The following is a 24,498-nucleotide window of genomic DNA, read 5'->3' as shown; positions in this document are numbered from 1 at the left end:
GGTGCTATGCCTGGCAACCCAGGAAGCGGTTGGTAACTGTTAGTAAACATTATCGTTGGTCATGTTAAGAAAACTTAGAGACCAGAAAAACAAGCAGCAATTCAAAAATTATAAGAAAACTTTTGTTTATTGGCTTGCTGGTTTTTAAACATTGAAAAATGTAGTAGTATTTGCTTCCTGTAAAAGTCTCAAGCAATATTCAAGTTGTATTAAGTGAAAAGTGAAAGCCTGCCATGTTTTCATTTGCCTTCCAATACTGGTTCAGTATTGGATCAATAGTTCACACAGTTACTGACATTTGTATTTATTTGGTAAACCACCTTTGCCCATTTTTCTAATAGAGTATTGGTCTGTTTCTTTTCTGTAGCTGCTCTTTCATACTAGGATGATATTATTAACCCTTTCCTGACACACTGTTGCAAAAATTTGCAGTTCATCATCTAGTTTTGCTTATATTATCTTTTCAAGCAGTCACATTTTATGCAACCTTTTCCTTCTTGATTTTGGCCATGTGTAATGCTTTACCTTAAATAAAGATGAGTGAACTATCTGATAAGATCTGCAAGTTAATAAACATTTTTACATTTTTTAATGTTTAAAAAAATAGAGTACTATTTCATGATATGAAAATTATATGAAATTCAAACTCCAGTGTCCACAAATAATATCAAATGCAGTTGTACTCATTCATTTACATGTTGGCTATGTATGGCTAGCTTCATCATTACAACAGCAGAATCAAGTAGTTCCTTGTATATGTGGTGCTCAGAGCTTCACACTGCTGTTCAGTGTACCACAAATCACAGTGACCAAGTTACAAGTCAACAGCATTTTGAGTGTCACACACCCATATTGGCATACTGTGATAGTTTTTTTTTTTTCTTTTTTTAATTACCAGTACATAGCTGTCAAGTTAAAACGAGAAAAGAGAAAAGTTGACTCTTTTCAATGTGCAGTGGACAGTGTGGATTATTTTGCTATCAAGTCAGATAAGAAAACATTGTTTATTATGCAATGACACTACAGCTTGTGGTAGAAGAAGTCAATATATATAAACATTACCAGACTAAGTAGTCATCTCAATATTCCCAATTAACAGGAAAGCAACGGTCAAAAAAAGTAGAAAATCTGAAGTAGAATATCTCATCACAGCAGAATTTCTGGAAGAAAGAAAGGGAAGGAGTATATAAAAAAAAAAAATTACGCTGCAACAAAAGTAAATTTCCAAGAAGCTCATTAGTTAGCCAAGCAAGGAAAGTAATTTGCTAATTTTGAGTGAGTAAAAAGCACCTAGGAGTTCCCTGGTGGTCTGGTGGTTAGGATTCTGTGCTTCCACTGCTGGGGTCCTGGTTTGATTCCTGGTGGGGAAACTAAGGTTCTGCAAGCCAACTGGCATGACCAAAAATAAAAGCAAAATAAAATAATGCTTGACTGCCGGAGCTCAAGAAATGTATTCAGAGAAACTAAGCTTGAGATTATTATTAGCCTTTCAGCAAAACCAGCTGCTTCAAAGGTTGAAGACAATGGGAATAAAATTTGTCATCTTTTTTTAAGGCAAATGATTTCAAGTAAATTATCCTGTCCGTTGATGAGTTAGATGTTACTAATACAGCTCAGTTGCTGTTGTTTACTCAAGGAATTAATGCCAAGTTTAAAGTATTTGAAGAATTAGCTTCTGTTAATAGTCTGTGTGGTGAGAAACTAAGAAAATACTAATTTGGAACAAGCTGAAATAGAAAGATGAGTTATAACTGATGATGTTTGTAAAAATATATATGGAGTAGAAAAAGGCTTAGTTGTATAACTTAGAAAGCTTGTGAAGATATAAGGTGGTTGTTTATTATTTTTCATCAGCAGGTACTCTGGAAAATACCTAAATTTATCATGTTACTCGGAGAAGGCAATGGCACCCCACTCCAGTACTCTTGCCTGGAAAATCCCATGGATGGAGGAGCCTGGTGGGCTGCAGTCCACGGGGTCGCTAAGAGTCGGACACGACTGAGCGACTTCACTTTCACTTTTCACTTGCATGCATTAGAGAAGGAAATGGCAACCCACTCCAGTGTTCTTGCCTGGAGAATCCCAGGGACGGGGGAGCCTGGTGGGCTGCCGTCTATGGGGTCGTGCAGAGTCGGACACGACTGAAAGTGACTTTGCAGCAGCAGCAGCATGTTACTGAAGGAACCAATAGTGTCAATGGTGAACCTAATTCGCTATCATGGGCTAAATCACAGTCAGCAACAGAAGTAGCATAACCTGTCTTGCCTGCTCATGTAGTTATGGCTTAGCAACTGTAAAGTTTTACTGTGATAAAATTTTTTTAAAGCTCGGGGCTGAGATTCCAGTTTCAGAACACTAAGACCTTTTCAGTCACTATTATCACTGATGGCTTTGAAACTTAGCTTCTGTTGCAGGTTTTATAATATTTAATAAAATCAACCTAACATTATAGGGCAGAACTGGACTTACATATGAAATCTAAACTGTAGTTAATTCATTTAGACAAAAACTATTATTCAAATCGTTAAGTAATGTCAAGCTGTTTTATATACTTCCAGTGCTGTCAAAAAGTTAAAACAAAAAGTGAGATCTCAATTCTCAATAAATTTGCAGTGAATACATATTTTAGATTAAATTATAATTTTGGAAGCATTTTTAAGACTTTAAGGCAAGTGCAAAGAATATTTCCATGTCTCAAAATCTATTTAACAGTGCAATTATGGCACTCACATCTAACCTTCAATTGGAAGTAATTAATCTACAATGCAATGATACACTAAAAGGCAAATACTAAGAGAAAACTACAATATAATTCTACAAATGTTTCCCAATGGATTAATATGCTCAATTAAAACCATACGCTTGTGGGCTGATTTCAATTGGCTATATATCTGTGTGAAGATATTTCCAAAGACGAAATTTGTAAAATCTCATTATAGATCAGCAATAAGAGATGAACATTTGCAATCAATTCTGATGACAGGAAACACTAACTCTGAACCCCAATTAAGAAAATGTATCACCATTTTTCTCATTAGCGTACATATATTACAAAAAGTGTACTCAGTAGTAACAGTAATTATTATTACTACTACTATATTTGAATTTCATCAGTAATAAATTTGTGGAAACGTATTTTCTCTCTGGTTATAAAGTACCCACATAAGAGCCTCAATTTTGCTTTTTGGACTGCAAAATCTAGAATGTTTACTCTCTGGCTCTTCATAGAAATTGTCTGATGACCACAGAAATTGTCTAATGTCTATGAAGACAACAGTCCTCATAGACATCAAGGCAGAAAGGTTTTCTTTAGCCTAAGCATATAAAAGCACTACGTCTATTTCTTCCAGGGACAGGTAAAAACTTTTATCCAACACAAACAGGACCCAGGCCTGGTTGGTTACATGAAAAAACACAGTAAACCAGGTAATCAAAATAAATATATATATATATGTAACTTAAATATTTTTTACTTAAACCCATTTACTTTCATACACAGCATTTTCTTTAAGTACAGATATGCTAATTAATGCTTCACATCTTCTTTCCTGCATAGATCATCATGTCCCTAATACATATCTATGATTTTAATTTCAATAACTTAGACATCTGTGAAACAATTGAGCACAGAAGGATTAGTAAGACTTTTATGGTTCTTTCCCTTAATCTTTTAAAGGATTAAGTGCCCAAAACTAGTAAGAAAGTGGGGGACTGGTAAGAAAAAGGGAGGAAGGGACTCGTATGTATCCAATTCTTTCAGGATCTTCAACTTAACTTTCTTAAAAACAACTTTTTATATATTTCATTGGTTTATATAATATTTAATTAGGTTACAATAAGCATAACTGGCAGGTTTAGAACACACTGATCCCTGAAAGTATAAATTCAACTACTGATTGCAGAAGGCAAGGTATACTAGAGAGTAGTCTATCAGCCATGAGTGTTTGGATTATTTTAAGAATCACTCAGTATATTCTAAAGAATGAAAAGTGTAACTGGGAATTCCTTGGTGGTCCACTATAGGGGGCACAAGTCCTAACGTGGTTGAGGAACTAAGATTCTGCATGCTGCGTGGCACAGTCAAGAAAAAAAAAAAAAAAAGTCTAGTTAATTCAGTATTATGCATACTGATTTAGCATATTAAAAAACAGAGACATTACTTTGCCAACAAAGGTCCATCTAGTCAAGCCTATGGTTTTTCCAGTAGTCACGTATGGATGCGAGAGTTGGGACTATAAAGAAAGCCGAGCGCAGAAGAATTGATGCTTTTGAACTGTGGTGTTGGAGGACTCTTGAGAGTCCTTTGGACTGCAAAGAGATCCAACCAGTCCATCCAAAAGGAGATCAGTCCTGGGTGTTCATTGGAAGGTCTGATGTTGAAGCTGAAACTCCAATACCTTGGCCACCTGATGCGAAGAGCTGACTCATTTGAAAAGACCCTGATACTGGGAAAGACTGAGGGCAGGAGAAGGGGATGACAGAGGATGAGATGGTTGGATGGCATCACCGACTCAATGGATATGAGTTTGAGTAGGCTCCAGGAGTCGGTGTTGGACAGGGAGGCCTGGCGTGCTGCAGCTCATGGGGTCGCAAAGAGTTGGATACAACTGAGCAACTGAACTGAACTGATGCATACTCTATAATCTCATGATTATTTGAGCATAGTCTAAATTAGCAATCTTTATATATTTTCCTCCAAAACAGCCTACTATTGCAGGACCACTCATTGAATACTCCATCCTTCTCATCCAGATTTTTTAAAATTTTTATTTATTTATTATTTATTATTGTGGCTGCACTGGATCTTCACTGTAGTGTACGGGCTCTGTGATGCAGCATGCAGGCTTTTCTCCAACTGCAGTGCACGGGATTCTGTTGTTGCAGAGCATAGGCCCAGCAGTTACAGCGTGTGGGCTCCCAATTTGTGGCATCTCGTTGATTTTTAAATGTTATTTTTATCACATTCTAAATTCCCAACATACCCAGGTCTGTTTCTGAACTTACTGTTCTGCTCTAAACACTTGTTTTGTCTATTTTAACACAAATGCCATGCTCCCTAAATACCTTTAACCTTCTGATATGTTACTATCTGGAGGGTCAAATGTCATATACCCTCCCCACTTCTACGGTCTTCCAACTATTGTTCTTTTTCAAAGTTTTTTCAACTACTGAATTCATCCTTCCAAATGAACCATGCGTGCAATTTTTTAAGCTCTAGAAAAGGCTCACCCCACTGCTTATTGAATGTATTTATCTCTTAAAAAATCCTTTATATTCTTTTAAAAAGTTTTCATTTTTTCACATTAATTTTACATATTTTTTATTAAGTTAATTTGTACTCTCCCGTATCACATAATTTTTTTAATTTAAAATTCTACTAGTGTAGCACCCCACTCCAGTATTCTTGCCTGGATAACCCCATGGATGGAGGAGCCTGGTGGGCTGTAGTCCACGGGGTCGCTAAGAGTCGGACACGACTGAGCGACTTCACTTTGACTTTTCACTTTCATGCGTTGGAGAAGGAAATGGCAACCGCTCAAGTGTTCTTGCCTGGAGAATCCCAGGGACGGGGGAGCCTGGTGGGCTGCCATCTCTGGGGTCGCACAGAGTTGGACACGACTGAAGCAACTTAGCAGCAGCAGCAGCAGCATTTAACACAATTTTTAAAAATAATTTTATTTTTGACTGTGCTAGGTCTTCATTGCTGTGCAGGCTTTTCTCTAGTTGTGACGAGCAGAGGCTACTCTAGTTACAGTGTGCAGGCTTCTCCTTGTAGTGGCCTCTAGAGCAGAGCATTGGCTCTAGAGTGGGCTTCAGTAGCTGCAGCATGCAGGCTCAGTAGCTACGGCTCCCAAGCTCTAGAGTACAGGCTGAGTAGTTGTACTGCAAGGGCTTAGATGCTCCTCAGCATGTGGGATCCTCCTGGGTCAGGGCTGGAACTTTGTCTCCTATACTGGCAGGCAGATTCTTTACCACTAAACCACCAGGGAAGCTCTTTAACACAGTTTATAAAGAATTAAGTTTTATAAGAATAGGTCATTCTCACTTCTTCACCCTTCTCCATTCACACCCCTCCAAACAGAATGTTGTCTCATTCACCTTTGAAATCTTAGCACCTACCTAGTATGTAGCAATCAATCAAACAATTACTGTTTCCCAGACTGACAAATATCTTACTAAATGTTTAAAAGGAAGAAAAAAGCAGATGATTTACTCTGCTAAATCATAGGGATAGGGAGGAGATTCCTATATCCTCTATCACCTAGTTAACTTAAAAAGCAGTACATATGTCAAAAGGCATCATCCTTCCTTTTGGGGTCTTTCATAAATGAACTCAGTACAAATCATCTTTGAATTTAGTTATTTTTCAGCTTTTACAACCTCATCAATAATTCTATTCTTTATGTATAAATTGAATGGCCAATATTAGTTTCATACTTCTGATAAGTTAGGTATGCTACATAATTTAGCTCATTTACTCCCCACCACAACTCTGCTACTGCTGCTGCTAAGTCACTTCAGTCGTGAAGTGGATATTATGATGTCCCATTTTGCAGAGGGGAAACTGAGGCAGAGAGATTAATCAATTTAGCAGATGGCTTCATAATCCACAAAATATTTTAAAGAATACATTATTTCATATTTTTATTTCATGAGTAAATAGCATTTAGTGGGTAAGTTGAAAATCTTGTGTGTGCTCCGTTGTGTCCGACTTTGTGACCCTTTGGACGAGCTGCCAGGCTCCTCTGTCCATGGGATTTTTCAGGCAAGAATACTGGAATGAGTTGCTATTTTCTTCTCCAGGGTATCTTCCTGACCCAGGGATCAAACCTGCATCTCGGATCCACCAAGGAAAGCCCTAAGTTGAAAACCTCCATTGCACTAAAAAAAAAAATGTTCAGCATATCTACAACTCTTCACATTTTAAATTCATAAAGCTAAAAGCAAAAAATAAAATCCTCAAATTATACTTAGGAATGTTTTAAACTATTCTTTAAAAGGACTAACCACAGCTTCCCTGGTGGCTTAGTGGTAAAAAATCCACCTGCCAATGCAGGAGACAGGGGTTTGATCCTGTCTGTATGTGGTCCAGGAAGATCCCACATACTGCAGAGTCCATGGGCCACAACTATCGAATCTGTGCTTTACAGTCGGAGAGTTGCAACTACTGAGCCCACCTGCCACAACTACTGAAGCCCACTCTAGAGCCCGTGCTCTGCAAGAGAAGCCATGGCAATGAGAAGTCCAGGCACCACAACTAGAGAGTAGCCCCTGCTCGCTGTAACGAGAGAAAAGCCAGAGTAGCAAAAATACATAGCACAGACAAAAATAAACAAATAAAAATAATTTTTAAAAGGACTAAATATTAATAATTCTATACTTTATAGTTCTGCTTAAATTAGGCATACAAATCTCTCATTATCACTGTAGTTTTGTTTAGCAACTTGTTAATACTTAAAGTGAAAGTCGCTCAGTTGTGTTCGACTGCCTGCAACCTCATGGACTATATGGTCCATAGAATTCTCCAGGCCAGAATACTGGAGTGGGTAGCCTTTCCTTTCTCCAGGGGATCCTCCCAAACCGACCTGGGATCGAACCCAGGTCTCCAGAATTGCAGGCAGATTCTTTACCAGCTGAGCCACAAGGGAAGCCCAACAATACTGGAGTGGGTAGTTAGTACTTAACTGAATTGCATCTATTTGACAACATTCCCAACCCCCCTCTGGGATGACCTGGAATCATTTGGCCCCAATCTTCCCAAAATGAATTATTAAAGAATCTCATGCTTTTAAAAGAAAGGATCAGACCAATGGTGGCAGCTGCCAAGAATGAGTTTACTGCTTGGTTTCCACGACTACATCAATCTGAGACCAGTGTAAGAGAGAAGATGTATCCTTGGAAACCAACTCTTTGCTTCCCTCAATTAAGAAAAGGAGTGGAAAAAAAGAGCGAAAAGGCTTCAGAATAATTTAACTTGTGTTTAATGTGTTCACTGCGCATGATGATCAATGGCAAAAGTTCTATCCCAATCAAATCTGTGAGAAAATTATATGATGTTAGTGGAAAACTCCAAACTGATTTTACAGAGGTTATCTTATGACCCATGAACAATTATTTTGGTTTCAGTCTTTAAAAAAAGATCACAATAGAAGCTCCACTAGTAAGAACTTCATAAATGATATCTAACTGGGAACAATATTTGGTAACCCTCAAGTGCACAACTGCATACTATCATCTGAACTCTCCACACACATCCATATACTCTAGAAGAGTCCTTTGTTTTAGGTGTCACAAATTGTGAAATTTCAAAATGGAAGTTTTTTTTCCCATTTTTTTTCCCAGTCTTTTCCCATTCAGGAAAAGACTGAATATATTTATGAAAATAACTATGCTTCGTAACATATGCTGCAAGTCCATTCATCTCAACTTCACTTCCTATGAAGTGCAAATGAGCTTCAGTGAAATATATTAAGTACAGCCTCACAGGTTTTCTTAAAACCAGGACCCTATTTCCCTGGAGCTATAAATATACTTCCTGTCATCAATAGCAATGGCTGGAGCAACCCCTCTGTTCAAAAGAACTAAAAATACATTTTTGTACATATCCTCTCTTTTCTACCCACCCACCATTCCAAGAGGAACTGACAGAGGGAAATGCAGAGCTGTGTAAAGTTCAGCTGAGAGCAATGCAGAGACTGCAATTTTCCTTTAAAAAAAAAAACAAAAACATGCTACCTTCAACTGAATATTGTTCAGGGGAGATAGTAATCACAGCTATTACAGAGTCAAAGTAAATTTTAATTCTTTTGGAGAAGTTATTTCTGATCACAAGTTATATTTAGTTACATTAACTGTTACTTGGGGACTGGTGTCATCTAAACCATGGTAACAGAAATTCATGCATATGGACTATGATAAAGGCACTTATCCATATTTTCCCCTCACTCCTCTGCCTCCTGACTGACTTTAGTGCTTTTCCCATGTAACCCTGCATAACAGCTTGGTGCCTGCTCCCTCTGGGGAACTATGAGCAATGAACTTCCTTCAATGGCACTGACCTCTTCATGCCATCACTCAGTCATACTTATAAATTAAATCCTAGGTACATTTAAAAACACTATCCTATCTCTAACCTCTAACAGAGCCTAGGAGCAATGACATCTCAGAAGCAAAGAACACATCTGGTATTCAGATCTTATTTCCTAAATACATCCCCTAATAAAAGGAACCAGAGCTCCCTGATAGACATTGTTGATTTCGGACTGGGGCAGTGAAAGTACAAGATGAGCATGGAAAATCTTACTGTGTAAAAAGAAAAGTAAGTGATCAAAGAAGGATGGGGACATGAAAAAAGACCACAGGAGCCAGCCTGAAAGGGTGTCTATGGCCAAATCTAGCACAATATGAGCATCAAATAAATGGTAAATGAATAACATAGGAATCCAGGAGTTCATGTTGATACGTTTAAATGATTTTTAAAATAAATTTCTTTTCTGGCTGTACCGAAGTGTTACTAGCTTGGACTTTTCTCTTGTGGAGAGTAGGGGCTAATCTCTAGTTGCAGTGTGAGAGCTTCTCATTGTGGAGGCTTCTTTGCTTCAGCAGTTGCAGCATGCAGGCTCTAGAGCGCAGGCTCAAGAGTTGTGGTGCATGAACCTAACTGCTCTGCAGCACATGGGATCTTCCCAGATCAGAGATGGAATCCATGATCTCTGGCACTGGCAGGCAGATTCTTTACCACTGAGCCACCAGGGAAGCTCCTAAATGATTTTAAAAGAGAAAAAAGAAACTTCCCTGGTGGTCCAGTGGTCAAGACTCCATTGCAGGGGGCATGGGTTCCATCCCTGGTCAGGAAACTAAGATCTCCCATGCCAGGCAGCAGGGTAAATACATCAATAAAAAGAAAAAGGGGTAGAGAAAGCTTTTTCTTACAGTGAAATGCCAAATGAACTCAAAAGGAGTGATGAAATTTTATAAATTTTATCATTTGGTAACACTATATTAATAACTGACTTAGGCACAGATCATCAATGAATGGGTGCTAAAACATAGTAGGTAAAAAGTGGATGAGAAATGAACTATTCATACAGCCTCAAAGTTATCATTTCACAAAAATGGATATTATTTACTTACTAGAAAAGGTAAAATATTTTTGAACTAACTGTAACTGAAGAGACATGATAACTAAATGCAAGACATGTTCCTAGATGGTTTCTGAACTGGAAATAAAAGGAGGAAAGGAAGAGGTTTTCCTGGTTTTCTTTCTAGAAGGGTTGCTGTTGCTGTTTATTCTCTAAGTCGTGTCCAATTCTCTGCAACCCAGAGAACGCAGACTGTAGCTTGCCGGCTCCTCTGTCCATGGGATCACCTAGGCAAGAATACTGGAGTGGGATGCCATTTCCTCCTGCAGGGGATCTTCAAAACCCAGGGATCAAACCCAGGTCTTTTGCTTGGCAGGTGGATTCTTTACCACCTGAGAAGCCCTTTTGGAGGGGAGAGTTGGGTTTTTGGTTAATCTTTTAGCTTTTTTTTTTGTTTTTGCTGTAAAAAACATAATTGGAAAATCAGTGAAATTTGAGAGGTATCTGTGAATTAAACAGTACTGTATCAATATTTATTTCCTGATTTTAATGAGTGTGCTATGATTAAACAGAAGAGTATCCTTGTTTTTAGAATATATATACAGATTTAAAAGTTACAGAGCCTTTTGTCTGCAACTTATTTCTTAAATGATTCAGAAAACTTGTATAGCTAGAAGGATATAGTGACAAAGATAAGGCAATTATAGTACAATGTTAATAATTTAACATTAATAATGTGGAGAACACACTCAGCCAAACAGCAAACAAATATTAAAGGACTAAAATCATACAGGTCAATCCTTTAACCACAATGCAGTTAAATCTATTAATCCATATTAAAAAACCTCACAGCTGAAAATTAAAAGACACACTTATAAATAACCCATGAATCAAAGAAGAAAACCACAATGGAAATTAGAAAATAGCCTTAACTGTTATTGAAAAAATTCCAACCAAAATACTAGTAATCTGATGCCATCAATGTGTAAGATAAAAAGATACTACTGTAGACACCATGATCAAATTGTGTTTCATTTAAAAACTCCCTTTTTAATTAATGAAAGGTAGGTGCCAAGGGCTAGAGGGAGGGAGAATTGGAACATACTGGTAAAAGAATACAGAGTTCTAGTTGGGAATGATGAAAAAGTCCTAGAAATGGATGGTGGTGGTGCTATCACAACAATCAATATGAATGTACACCAAACTGTAATAAAAATGGTATATTTTGTTATGTATATTTATAATAAAAATTACATGAGTCTAAAACAAAAAAATAAAACAATATTTTCTCATGAAGAGTTGATTAATGTAATTCATTATATTGACAATTTAAAGAAATATCATATGAACATTAAGAGATGCAGAAAAAGCATGATATACAATTCAACATCCACTTTACAACAAGGAAAAAAAGGGAAGTTCCTTAATCTGACAAACAGTGTCCACAGCCAAACTGCCCTAAAAGCACAGGGCAAGATTCAAAAAACTAATGCCAGATCAGATAACATGGCATACCATATAAAATCCTGCATTCCTCTTTTAAAATTCTTTTAGAATTATTTGAAATGTAAAAGACAGAAAATGCAGTCATCTCTTCTGTGCTGATAAATACTGTTTTGATGTCAAGAACAATTACCTTAACAGAAAAGTGATTCTTTTAAGCAACTAACAAAAAAATTGGATCCAGATCAACTTTAAAATCAAAACCATTTAGAGCATCCAACAATTTTTTAATATTTAATTTTAATAAAATCCAACAATATTTTAATATTTATTTTTATTTATATTTGGCTGCACTGGGTCTTAGTTTCAGCATGTGGGGTCTACTAATAGTTCCCTGATTAGAAATCAAACCTGGTCCCCCTGCATTGGATCACCTGTGAAGCTCCCAACAGCCAACAATTCTAAAGAACAGAACAATTCTGTTTCTTGTTCAGTCACTCAGTTCTGTCTGACTCCTTGTGACCCCATGAACTGCAGCACACCAGGTTTCCCTGTCCTTCACCATATCCGAGAGCTTGCTCAAACTCATGTCCATTGAGTCGGTGATGCCATACAACCATCTCAACCTCTGTCATCCCCTTCTCTTCCTGCCTTCAATCTTTTTTTTTTAAACACATCAGTTTTAATTGTCAAGATTATTCCAGGGCAAGAGTTCACTTCCAATCACTTCTCTCTGGCCTGCATTCCTCTGTGGCCCAGCCAAGACCATCATTCCAGTTTATTCTTGAATTTGCTCTCTCCTGCCCTCCCGATGAGGCCAGCGAGAGAGGCGCGGCCCTGCTGAATCTGCAGCAGCCAATCAATCACCATCAAGTCCAACAGACTAGCCGATTGTGGCCAGCGCAGAACGCACCATCTTGCTTCGAGCCCGGAGGTGAAGACAGATGTGTGTTCTAAGCGATGCATAGGCCTCTTCACAGCCCAGTGTCAGCGTCCACCGGCCTGCAGCCAGGGTAGATCTGAGGTCATAAGGCCACTCGGATGCAGTGGTGCTTCAGTCTGCAAGGTAGGACCCTTTTTTCAGCTGCTAAAAGTCAACAAGCTGGATCAGGTCAGAGAATTTGGTGTTCCCGTTGTCAAGGCTGAAGTATGTCTGCCCATGATCCTTGCAAGGTAAGATCTGGAAATTTTTAATTTTCTGATGACGACACGGTCTGAAGACAAATGCCTTTGGATTACTCTCCTGCCTTCAATCTTTCAGTGAAGCCCAAGAATACTGGAGTGGGTAGCCTATCCCTTCTCCAGGGGATTTTCCCCACCCAGCAATCAAACCCGGGTCTCCTGCATTGCAGGTGGATTCTTAACCAGCTAAGCTACCAGGTAAGCCCAATTCTGTTTCTAGAGAAACCTTGTCCAAAAGAGTCGTCCTTATTAGAGGATTCACGAGAAAATTATGCTACCTGAAATTAGGTAATTACTGATACCTTTCTATAGCTAAAATGAATAGCCAGGTACATCAACTTTGACATTTTTTTCAGACTAAACTCATTCAAGTCATGCTCTCTTCAATTGGGAGGGTTGGAACCTGTGTATCCATTCATTTGTGGATTAGAGCAGGTGAACACTTTTCTGATAACCATCTCAGCCTTTCCTATGGTTGTTTCATGTAAATAGATGGAGTCACCATCTATGAAAACTACCATTATCTTCAGACTTCTTTATTTTCAAAGTAAGTTGGATTTGTCATTAATCAGCAACTGTACTCATGATTTCAAAGTCTTTTTCTAATCAACAAAATTCAATTATGAGAAATGACATTTAGAAAACTGCCTCTTATTTGGGCATCTGTGGACTCCGTTGAGAATAAGCAAACCTGTAATAAGGTCATGGCAAAATCACTACTGCAGAGCTTCCCTGGTGGCTCAGTGCTAAGGAATCCACTTCCCAATGCAGGAGACATAGGTTCGATCCCTGATCTGAGAAGATCCTACATGTTGAGGAGCCACAACTGTGGATCCTGTGCTCCAGAGCCCGGGAGCCACAAGTGCTGAGCCCACGTGCCACAACTACTGAAGCCCACACACCTTAGAGCCCATGCCCCATAACAAAAGTAGCCACCAAAATGAGAAGCCCAAGCACTGCAACTATAGAGTAGCCCTTGCCTGTTGTAACCGAGAAAAGACCAAGTAGCAACAAAGACCTAGCATACGCAAAAATAAATAATTTTTTAAAAAGTCACTATGGCAGGAGTTCTCAAATTTGAGATATGGACTACCTTTTAAATGAAGCAAAATTTTTAACACACCTTCACTGCTAATTAAAAGTTTTATTAATGATTAAATATAAATGTAACACTGTGCTATTACACAGCTATAAAACCAAATTTATAAATATAAAAATATAAAACCAACAAGATTCAAATTAACAATATTAATAGATAATAATAAATTCAATGCTGAAATTAAGTCACCACTCATAACATAGCTACTGTATGACCTACTACAAGTTTTTGTGTGTTTGTTTAAGCTTGGCAAGCCTAAACACATATGTCATATAACACCAATTCTCCCACCACTTTCCCATTCAAACAACTACAAGCAAGTTGCCCACTGTGCCCAGCACTACTTGGCCTTCCCTTGGTCCCACAAACTACTTACTTACAAATAAAGATGTAGCTTGATCCTAAACACACACAAACATGGGAGCTGAAAGTGTGTGGCAATAATCAGTTACAAAGTCAGCAATCTACATACTTAACGCTCAGATTATTGAAACTTCTAAAACTGTTAGAGTCTACTCAGAGAAACTCCTCTCCAAAATATATCCAAGGCCTTCCATTTGAGAAACTGCACTACAGTATGACTGTAGAGGTACTACTGAAAACATTCACCGTATCACACAATACCCCTTTTAAGAGGAAAATGCCTCAAACCATAGTGCCAGGAAAGGCTGTTTTTCACTGCTGATGATAGTTCATATCTTCTAAGTCAAGTCAATATCTTGGAATCTTTGGCTACTAAAACATGAGAGCTCAATATATAGTCTTCTTTAAATAAATGCACAGGATCTAATGAACTGCACCATCATTCCCATTATTGGGTAGATAATGAACCACACACTATATTGGATAGTCCTTATTGGGTAGATAACGAACCACACACTATAAAGTCAAAGAATACCAAAGAAAATATGCTAAATAGAATGTATCCTTCCCACCAATAATCCAGTTCCCCACTCCTCAGTAATGATTATTATTGACTAGTTTTTTGTCTTTCTAGAGAGCTCCTAAACACAACCTCTCCAGAAACACATACACAATGGGTATTATACGAACTTCAGTAAATTCCTTCAAATTCTTCTTTGAATGAACAGTATTTCCTTCACTGGTCCAAATATTTTGGAAATTAGAGTGTTTCAGACTAAATAATTTTAGGGAAAGATTTGAAACCATCAAGTCCCTTATCACTTTACAGAGGAAGAAACTGTGACTAGGAAAGACCTGACTGAAGTCACAATGTTAATTAGTACTGCCAGAAATAGGACTGAGGTCTGTTTATTCCAAACTCTTTCTTTATCCAAGGTCCACTCAAATTTCTTTATATTTTCCACAATTATCAGGTGATTTATGAGTCTTAACTGTATGAAATTAGAACAGGAAGTTCCCCTTGTAGGGATTTTTTTCTCAGGAGGCTGAACCATTGATTATTTGGAATTAAGTTTAGTCACCATCCGTACACAGATCTGACTGCACCAAAAAGAGCAACACATATCAATCATGACTAACATTCCTGGTAATTTCCAAGAAACAAAGCTGAAATTAGTGTAGCCACACAGCCCTTCAAATCATCAAAAGAGAAGGAAATGTTATAGGCTCCCACATTTTGGTTTTAATCAGTATCTGTTCATGGATAAACATGTCTGTTTACTATATCCTAGCACTTTACTCAATGATAAACACCAATGTATTGAACTCCTAATGGAATCAATAAGATGTTCCTCAATACATAATTGTCTTCAATAAACTAACAGGAAATTAAGACATGAAAGTGAGTAATTAAAATACATTTAGATCAATACTTGTTATTCCAACCCCAAAAGGAGGAAAGAACAATTCCGAGGAGAATTCAGGAGACTTCACTAAGTAGGTAATATTTTAGCTGGGTCTAGAAGACCAAGTAGTAGTATGGCTACTTAAGTTTTTACTTATTTAATGAGTTTAGTTTCATAAAGATAAACTAAATCATATAGGTACAGTCTTTAGCAATTACACTGAAGTTTCAAAATGGCAGCACAGTGTATAATAAAAATGTTAAATATGAACTTCTTTAGATAGACCATGGAGAAACTCCAGTGTAACATGAGACCCAACAGATCTATCTTTCTCGTTCACATAAGCTGCCTGGCTTCCAAAGACATATTTGAGTTTGTATCCCCTAATTTAGTGCCAAAGATAAGGGAGATAGAAAGAGAAGAGAAGAAAAAGACATCTTAAAAACCACCTGGATTTTCAAGTCATTACAGGGACTTAAGTTTTCTGTTTCAATTTTCTAATTTTGGAATCAGAAAACCTACAAAACTAGAAAATGAACAGGAAAAAGCAGGAAATAAAAAAAGACAGCTTAAGATTCTTAGTGAGGTTAGGCTCACTGAAGAACTAAGTGAACTCAACTGCTGCCATCAAACTCAAAGTCCAAGTAATATGAATCTGTGCCCAGCAAAATTACATATTATGACACATCTTGGACCACCAGGATCCTTCTAAAGTTGTTAATCTGCAAGTGTCAACGTACAGATTATAAATGTCTGGATTATCACACAATATGATTAACTGACTTGACAGAAATAAGCACAGGATCTATAACTAGATCCCCCTTTATGGATCACAGCCTTGTCCTGTAGAAGGGGCTAATGTAACTCAATGAAGCCATGAGCCATGCCGTGCAGAGCCACCCAAGAAGGACAAGTCATAGTGAAGAGTTATGACAAAACATGGCCCACTGGAGAAGGGAATGGCAAACCACTCCAGTACTCTTGCCCAGAGAACCCCATGAACAGCATGAAAAGGCAAAAAGATGTAACATTGGAAGATGAGTCCCCCCGGTCAGAAGGTGTACAATATGCTACTGGGGAAGAGTGGAGTGCAATTACTAATAGTTAAAGAAAGAATGAAGCAGCTGGGCCAAGGCACAAATGATAGTCAGTTGTGAATGTGTCTGGTGGTGAAAGTGAAGTCCAATGCTGTAAAGAATAAGATTGCATAGAAACCTAGAATGTTAGGCCCATTAATCAAGGCAACTTGGATGTGGTCAAGCAAGAGATAGCAAGAGTAAACATCAACATCTTAGGATCAGGGAACTAAAATGGACAGGAATGGACAAATCTAATTTAGATGACCACTGTATCTACTACAGTTGGCAAGAATCTTTTAGAAGAAATGGAATAGCCCTCATAGTCAATAATAGAATCTGAAATGTAGTACTTGGGTACAATCTCAAAAATGACAGGATGATCTCGGTTCATTTCCATGGCAAACCATTCAATATCATGATAATCCAAGTCTTTGCTTCAACCACTCTAACGTCAAAGAAGCTGAAACTGGTTCTATGAAGACCTACAAGACCTTTTAGAACTAACACCAAAAAAAGATGTTCTTTTCATCAGAGGGGGCTGGAATGCAAAAGTAGGAAGTCAAGAGACACCTGGAGTAACAGGCAAGTTTGGCCTTAGAGTACAAAATGAAGCAGGGCAAAGCTAACAGTTTTGTCAAGAGAACACACTGGTCATAGCAAACACTCTCTTCCAACAACACGAGATGACTCTACATATGGACATTCACTATACTGAAATCAGACTGATTATATCCTTTGCAGCTGAAGATAGAGAACTCTATATACAGTCAGCAAAAACAAGACCTGGAATTGACTGGATCAGTTCCTTATTACAAAATTCAGGATTAAATTGAAGAAAGTAGGGAAAATCACTAGGCCATTCAGGTATGATCCAAATAAAATCCCTTATGATTATACAGTGGAGGTGACAAATAGATTTAAGGGGTTACATCTGTTAGAGTGCCTGAAGAACTGTGGATGAAGGTTCTGAACACCATACAGAAGGCAGTGACAAAAACTATCCCAAAGAAAAAGAAATGCAAGACAAAGTGGTTGTCTGAGGAGGCTTTACAAAGCTGAGGAAAGAAATGAAAGGCAAGGGAGAAAGGGAAAGACACATCTAACTGAATGCAGAGTTCCAGAGAATACTAAGGAGAGATACAGTGAAAATGAAGTTGCTTAGTCGTGTCCGACTCTTTGTGACCCCATGGAATGTAGCCTATCAGGCTCCTCAGCCCATGTGATTTTCCAGGCAAGAATACTGGAGTGGGTTGCTATTTCCTTCTCCAGGGGGTCTGTCCGACCCAGGGATCGAACCCGGGTCTCCCACATTGTAGGCAGATGCTTTACCATCTGAGCTACCAGGAAAGCCCAAAGGAGAGATAAGGCCTTCTTAAATGAACAATGCAAAGGAATAAAGGAAAACAATAGCATGGGGAAGATTAGAGATCTCTTTAAGAAAACTGGAGATATCAAAGGAACATTTCATGCAAGGATGGGCAGGATAAAACAAACAGTAAGGACCTAACAGAAGCAGAAGAAATTAAGAAGTGGCAAGAATACACAGAAGAACTATACAAAAAAGATCTTAATGACCCAGATAACCTTGATGGTATAGTCATTCACCTAAAGTCAAACATCCTGGAAAAGGTCAGTTTTCATTCCAATCCCAAAGAACGGCAATGCCGAATAATGTTCAAAGTACCGCACAATTGTGCTCATTTCATATGCTAGTAAGGTTATGCTCAAAATCCTTCAAGCTAGGCTTTAGCAATACATGAACCAAGAATTTCCAGATGTCAAAGCTGGGTGTAGAAAAGGCAGAAGAATCAGAGATCAAACTGTTAACATTCGTTGGATCATAGAGAAAGCAAGGGAATTCCAGAAAAACATCTACTTTTGCTTCATTGACTACACTAAAGCATTTGATTATATAGATGACAACAAACTGAAAAATTCTTGAGATGGGAATACCAGACCACCTTACTTGTCTCCTGAGAAACCTATATGTAGGTGAAGAAGCAACAATTAGAACTGGACATAAAACAGCACATTGGTTCAAAAACTGAGAAAGGAGTATGACAAGACTGTATATTGTCACTCTGCTTATTTAACTTATATGCAGAGTATATCATGCAAAATCCCAGGCTTGCTGAATCACAAGCTGGAATCAAAATTGCCAAGAGAAAACATCAACAACCTCAGATATGTAGATGATACCACCCTAATGGCAGAAAGCGAAAAGGAACTAAAGAGCCTCTTGATGAGAGTGAAAGATGAGACTGAAAAAGCTGGCTTAAAACTTAACATTCAAAAAACTAAAATCGTGGCATCCAGTCCCATCACTTCATGTCAAATAGAAAGGGGAAAAGTGGAAGCAGTGACAGATTTTCTTTTCTTGGGCTCCAAAATCTCTGCAGATGATGACTGCAGCCATGAAATTAAAAGATGCTTTCTCCTTGAAATGCTATGACAAACCTAGACAGCATATTCAAAAGTAGAGACATCATTTTGGCAACAAAGGTCCATATAGTCAAAGCACTGAAAAACTATTGCTTTCCAACTGCGGTGCTGGAAAAGACTCTTGACAATCCCCTGGACAGCATGGAGACAAAACCAGTCAATCCTAAAAGAATCAACCCTGAATATTCATTGAAGGACTGATGCTGAAGCGCCAATACATTGGCCACCTGATGCAAAGAACTGACTCACTGGAAAAGACCCTGATGCTGGGAAAGATTGAAGGCAAAAGGAGAAGACGGCAGCAGAGGATAAGATGGTTGGATGGCATCATCAACTCAGTGGACATGAATCTGACCTAACTCCAGGAGATTGTGAAGTACAAGGGAGCCTGGCATACTGCAGTCCATGGGGTCGCAAAGGGTGAGACATGACTTAGCAACTAAACAACAAAATACCTACATCAGTCTTGAGACAGTCAGTCAGACAATGTTGACTGGACTGATCCTTACCTAAGAAATTATAATGTGAAGTAAAAAAGAGGGAGATGCACAGCCAGTCAGAGTCTGAAAGAGCATAGCACAGTCACGGATACAGGGAAAGGTTAAGGCTAAAAGATTAAGAGGGGTTGGTCACAAAAGCTTGCACTGATAAGGACTTTGGATTTTATCCAGAGGATTTCAAACTGGGGAGTGCTGTGATTAGATAAGGAAGTCAAAAAGATCACTCTTGGCAGCAATGTGACACATGATCTGGAATAAGGAAATAATAATGGGCACTCATCTAAGTAAAAAGAAAACCAGAGCTGAGGGATAGAAGAGGTGGGGGAAAGCAGGCAATTTTGAGAAATATTAAAGTTAAAACAGACAGGACTATATCATCAACCATAAGAACAACGTCATTCAAGTTTGATTTACTGGGTTGTTTACTGGTTTGATTTACTGGGTGGTTTCACTCATCAAGATGGAGAATATAAAAATAACACATTTAAAGGGAAGAAGATGGGGTCAGTTCTGAGCCTGTTACAGGTTCCTGGGAAACTGTCCAATGACGATGAGAGGAGGTTGATGGTCATCATCCAGTGCTAAAGACGAATTTTCTCCTAATTAGCAAAGAACTGGAAGCTGAAACCCTAGGCATAGGCATGTAGCTTAAACACAAGAGTACTCTTTGGTAAGTCAAAGAGTGGTCAAAGTGAGGCCTAAGGAAACTGACATGTGGCAAGAAAGGAAGAGAAAAATAAAGAAAGTATACGACAGAACTCCAGGGAAGATGGTTCAGGGAGCAAATGTTCTACAGTTTATCCCATTTACTCAATTCTTCTCTTGTCTCTTCCTCTCCCATCCTTGCCACAATACCCCGCACTGAAACTCTTGCAAGATAAAAATTACTCTGTGATCAATTATACAGCTAGAGCAATACTGTATCCTCATCAACTACTAGCGAGGAAAGACAAAATCAAGATCATTGTAATACTGAAAACTTTATTTCAGTAAAACATTTACTCAAAGTTTACTACACACTAAGCACTTGGGGTGCACTATCTAATCCTTAAAACAAACATGCAGTAAAAGAGTACTACTGTTGAACCCATGTATTAGATAAGGAAACAGTCCCAGAAAGTTAAGGTTAAGTACTTTGCCCATGTTCACAAAGAACAGCAAGTAATGGTATGGCACAGGGCCCTGTAGGGCTCCCGGGCACAAGGCCTTTCTGTTTCTCCCATTTCTTTGATTATAGGCAATAGCTTTCATTCAGTCTCCATGACCTTCTCTGAGTTCCAGTGGGCAGATTCAAGTAGTTGTTGATTAGGGAGGGGAGGGGATGTGAGATCAGGGAGAAACAGTCAAAAGCAGCTTTTGGGCAGGGTCCTGTTTCCCCATCAACAGATATGTATAACTGTTGGGCTTCCCTGGTGGCTCAGACAGTAAAGCGTCTGCCTGCAATGCGGGAGACCTGGGTTCGATTCCTGAGTCGGGAAGATCCCCTGGAGAAGGAAATGACAATCCACTCCAGCACCCTTGCCTGGAAAATTCCATGGACGGAGGAACCTGATAGGCTACAGTCCATGGGGTCGCAAAGAGTCAGACACGACTGAGCGACTTCACTTCACTTTCACTTTATGCTATTTTGCAGACACCGAAATCCCCTCCAGGTGGGAGAAGTTAAAGATGGTAATCTGCTCACAAGCCATGACCCAGACCCGTTGGATCTACCTGAAGGTTGATGATGCTGACTCCTACTTACCTTACCACTAACTCATCAGAAGAATGTCCAAGGACCTATCATGCTCTCTTTGAACAACTACTTTAAAACCTCTGTCTTCCCCAAGTGGGGACACAGTTTTGAGGGCATTAGCTCACTGTGGCCCCCTTTGCCTGGCAAAGTAATAAAGCTACTCTTTTCTACTTAACTCAAGCTTTGGCATCAGGTGTAGGATATGAACTCTAGTCGCTTTCAACTCCCCAAATTAAAATAACTATGGGGGGTGGGGTGGGAAGGAGGTTCAAGACAGAGGAGGTATGTGTATACTCACGGGTGATTCACGGTGTTGTTCGGCAGAAACCAACACAACATTGTTAAGTAACTATCCTCCAATTAAAAATAAATAAATAAAATAACTATAAGGTCTGACAAGGAAAAATGAAAGAAACACAAGCCCAATCTGATTCAGAAAAAAATATTAAGAGGTTAATTTGAAAAAATACAAAATAAAACACATGGAGGGTTGTAAAACAAACCTCAAACATTGATTCCCCTATTGATACCCAATTCAGAACTCTAATATAGGGAAGGGCACCTCTTAAGAACTATCCTGGAAACAAAAAGCCTTTAGTTTTCTCAGTCTTGATCCTTTGACCAACAAATAACTGCATTGTGGTTCTATATTTTCAATCTAGTAACTCAGGCTCTCTTACAGATGATAAAGCTGTCCTCCTTAATTGGCTAAGTGGCATTACAACTCCAGCAGAAAAAGGTGTTAGCAACAAGATGAGGTATATCAAACTCACAGTTCTTCTGAGTTAAATTTAGGATGTGTGTTTTTTAAATGCTGGTAATTCACGTGCTGGAGAGGTCTTGATCTCCTTGTTGTCCAAGAGAGTCCCTTGGACAGCAAGGAGATCAAACCAGTCAATCCTAAAGGAAATCAACCCTGAACATTCATTGGAAGGACTGATGCTGGAGCTGAGGCACCAATCCTTTGGCCACCTGATGTGAAGAGCTGACTCTTTGGAAAAGACCCTCATGCTGAGAAAGATTGAGGGCAGGAGGAGAAGGTGGTGACAGAAGATGAGATGGTTGAATGGCATCATCAAACCAATGGACATGAGTCTGAGCAAATTCTGGAAGACAGTGAGGACAGGGAAGTCTGGTGTGCTGCCATCCATAGGGTTGCAAAGAGCTGTACTCGAATAAGCAACTGAACAATAACAACAAATTCAGATTCAGCTATTGAAAAGTACAGGAAATCTTAAAAGATTCTGTTTTACTACATTTATAAGTTTAATTTCTTAGTACTGCTCAAGTGCTTAAGGAGATTATGCTTAAGGTAGTAACTCTAACTTGTCAAGGACTTGTATTTGACAGATTAAAAGTATAAATGTTTTTTAAATATCTAAGAAAATTAAATTCACTAACAAAGGAGTATGAAGGAATTTAATCAGTTAAGCTGAATTAACACTAAAGAGCAAGTGAAAGTTATTGGTCTTATTTCTCTACAAAAACTGCAAAGCTAAAATTACAGTAACAAGACTAAAGAAAAACTAAGTGCAATCCAGAACACCATCATCCCTAGCCAAACTTGCTTTAACAATCACCAAATGAGTGTCAATGCTCTGTTCAATTCATTATCCACAGTAAGGACAAACCTTTGACAGCACACTGGCCAATCAATCAATGTGAACATCCTCAAAATGTTTCCCAATAAATATGACAAAGGTACTAATATATACAAATACTACAGAAACACACATTCATTTCCAAATGTAATAAAATAATGACAGCAATAATGGTTCAACCACTACTACTACTACTAAGATACTAAACTTGTTTTAAAAATATTTAGTGTGATCCATAGGATCAAATATTTCTCATTATGCTTGAAAAATCTCATTTTAATATTTTGTGACAAAGCAATCTGCAAGTCTGGTTTCAAATCAGTATTTGACTTTTTTTTTTTGGATGTGGACCAGTAAACTCTTTGTTGAATCTGTTACAATACTGTCTGTTTTATATTCTAGCTTTTTTGGTCATGAGGCATCCTAGCTCCCAGATCAGGGATCAAACCCACACTTCCTGCATTGGAAGACGAAGTCTTAACCACTTGACCATTAGGGAAGTCCCAATGGTTGGTTTTAACAGCTATCACAGTCAGAAAGAAATATGGATCCAAAAGGAATAAGTACTATGGCTGTGCTTACTAAATTGTTAATATTTATTTTTCCAACCCATTCAATTATACAAACATTTCCCTTTAAATGTGGCTAGCAAATATCTATCTTCCCTTGAAAAGGAAACTGCTCTTAAAATTACTCCTGAAAACTAGTCAAAAGATGTTACTTTTTCTAACGAATGGATGTGAAACCCACTAAAACTAAAAGCAAAAGCAAACTCTATAACCAACCCTTATGTACCAAGTACCCAGTGTCAATGATTTATCAATAATAGTAAATAATCTACAACCCTCAGATACACTGAGTTATCGCAGAGCAAATCCCAGACATCATATCATTTCATCCATAAATACTTCAGTACTTATCTCTAAGGAAAAGAAATCTTTTAACATAATACTATTATATCTTTATGATAATAAAGAAAATATGAAAATAAAAAATAAAATTTCATAATTCTTTATGAAAATAAAAAATATGATTATATGATAATAAAACAATTGTTTAAAAATCATTTAATATATTAAGTGGTATTCAAATTACTCCCAAATGTCTCATAAATATTTTTTAGTTGGTTTGTATGAAACAGGAGCTAAGCAAGATCTAAGCATTACATTTAGTTAATATGTCTCAAATCTTCTCTACTACTACTACTACTACTACTACTACTACTACTAAGTCGCTTCAGTCGTGTCCAACTCTGTGCAACCCCACAGATGGCAGCCCACCAGGCTCCACCGTCCCTGGGATTCTCCAGGCAAGAACACTGGAGTGGGTCGCCATTTCCTTCTCCAATGCATGAAAGTGAAAAGTGAAAGTGAAGTCGCTCAGTCGTGTCCGATTCTTCGCGACCCCAGAGACTGCAGCCTACCAGGCTCCTCTGTCCATGGGATTTTCCAGGCAAGAGAACTGGAGTGGGTTGCCATTGCCTTCTCCACAAATCTTCTCTAACCTGTTATATTTCTCCACTTTTCCCCTTGCCATTTATTTGAAGTAACTGGCTTAATCTTTCCT

General features: G+C 38.2%; 1 protein-coding gene across 28 annotated transcripts in view; it reads right to left on the bottom strand.

The window, feature by feature from the left end:
- The window catches only part of PTPRA (protein tyrosine phosphatase receptor type A), a 169,397-nt gene that overhangs the window by 131,869 nt on the left and 13,030 nt on the right, over positions 1-24,498 (bottom strand). For 5 of the 28 annotated variants that reach the window (XM_086333167.1, XM_086333183.1, XM_086333169.1 and 2 more), the window contains exon 2: positions 1,063-1,160. The exons of 22 other annotated variants lie outside the window; for them this stretch is intronic. The gene's annotated coding sequence lies outside the window, so the exon portion shown is untranslated. Of the gene's footprint in view, positions 1-1,062; positions 1,161-24,498 lie in introns of those variants that run through there. One more of the 28 variants, XM_086333184.1, reaches the window with a different exon arrangement.

This window comes from Bos grunniens, chromosome 13 (assembly GCF_055505025.1).
Source record: "Bos grunniens cultivar Pamir isolate PY7600 chromosome 13, Bosgru_T2T1.0, whole genome shotgun sequence".
Lineage (NCBI taxonomy): Eukaryota > Metazoa > Chordata > Mammalia > Artiodactyla > Bovidae > Bos > Bos grunniens.
The sequence above is the reverse complement of the archived record's forward strand: the minus strand, read 5'-3'. Positions and strand labels throughout refer to the sequence as shown.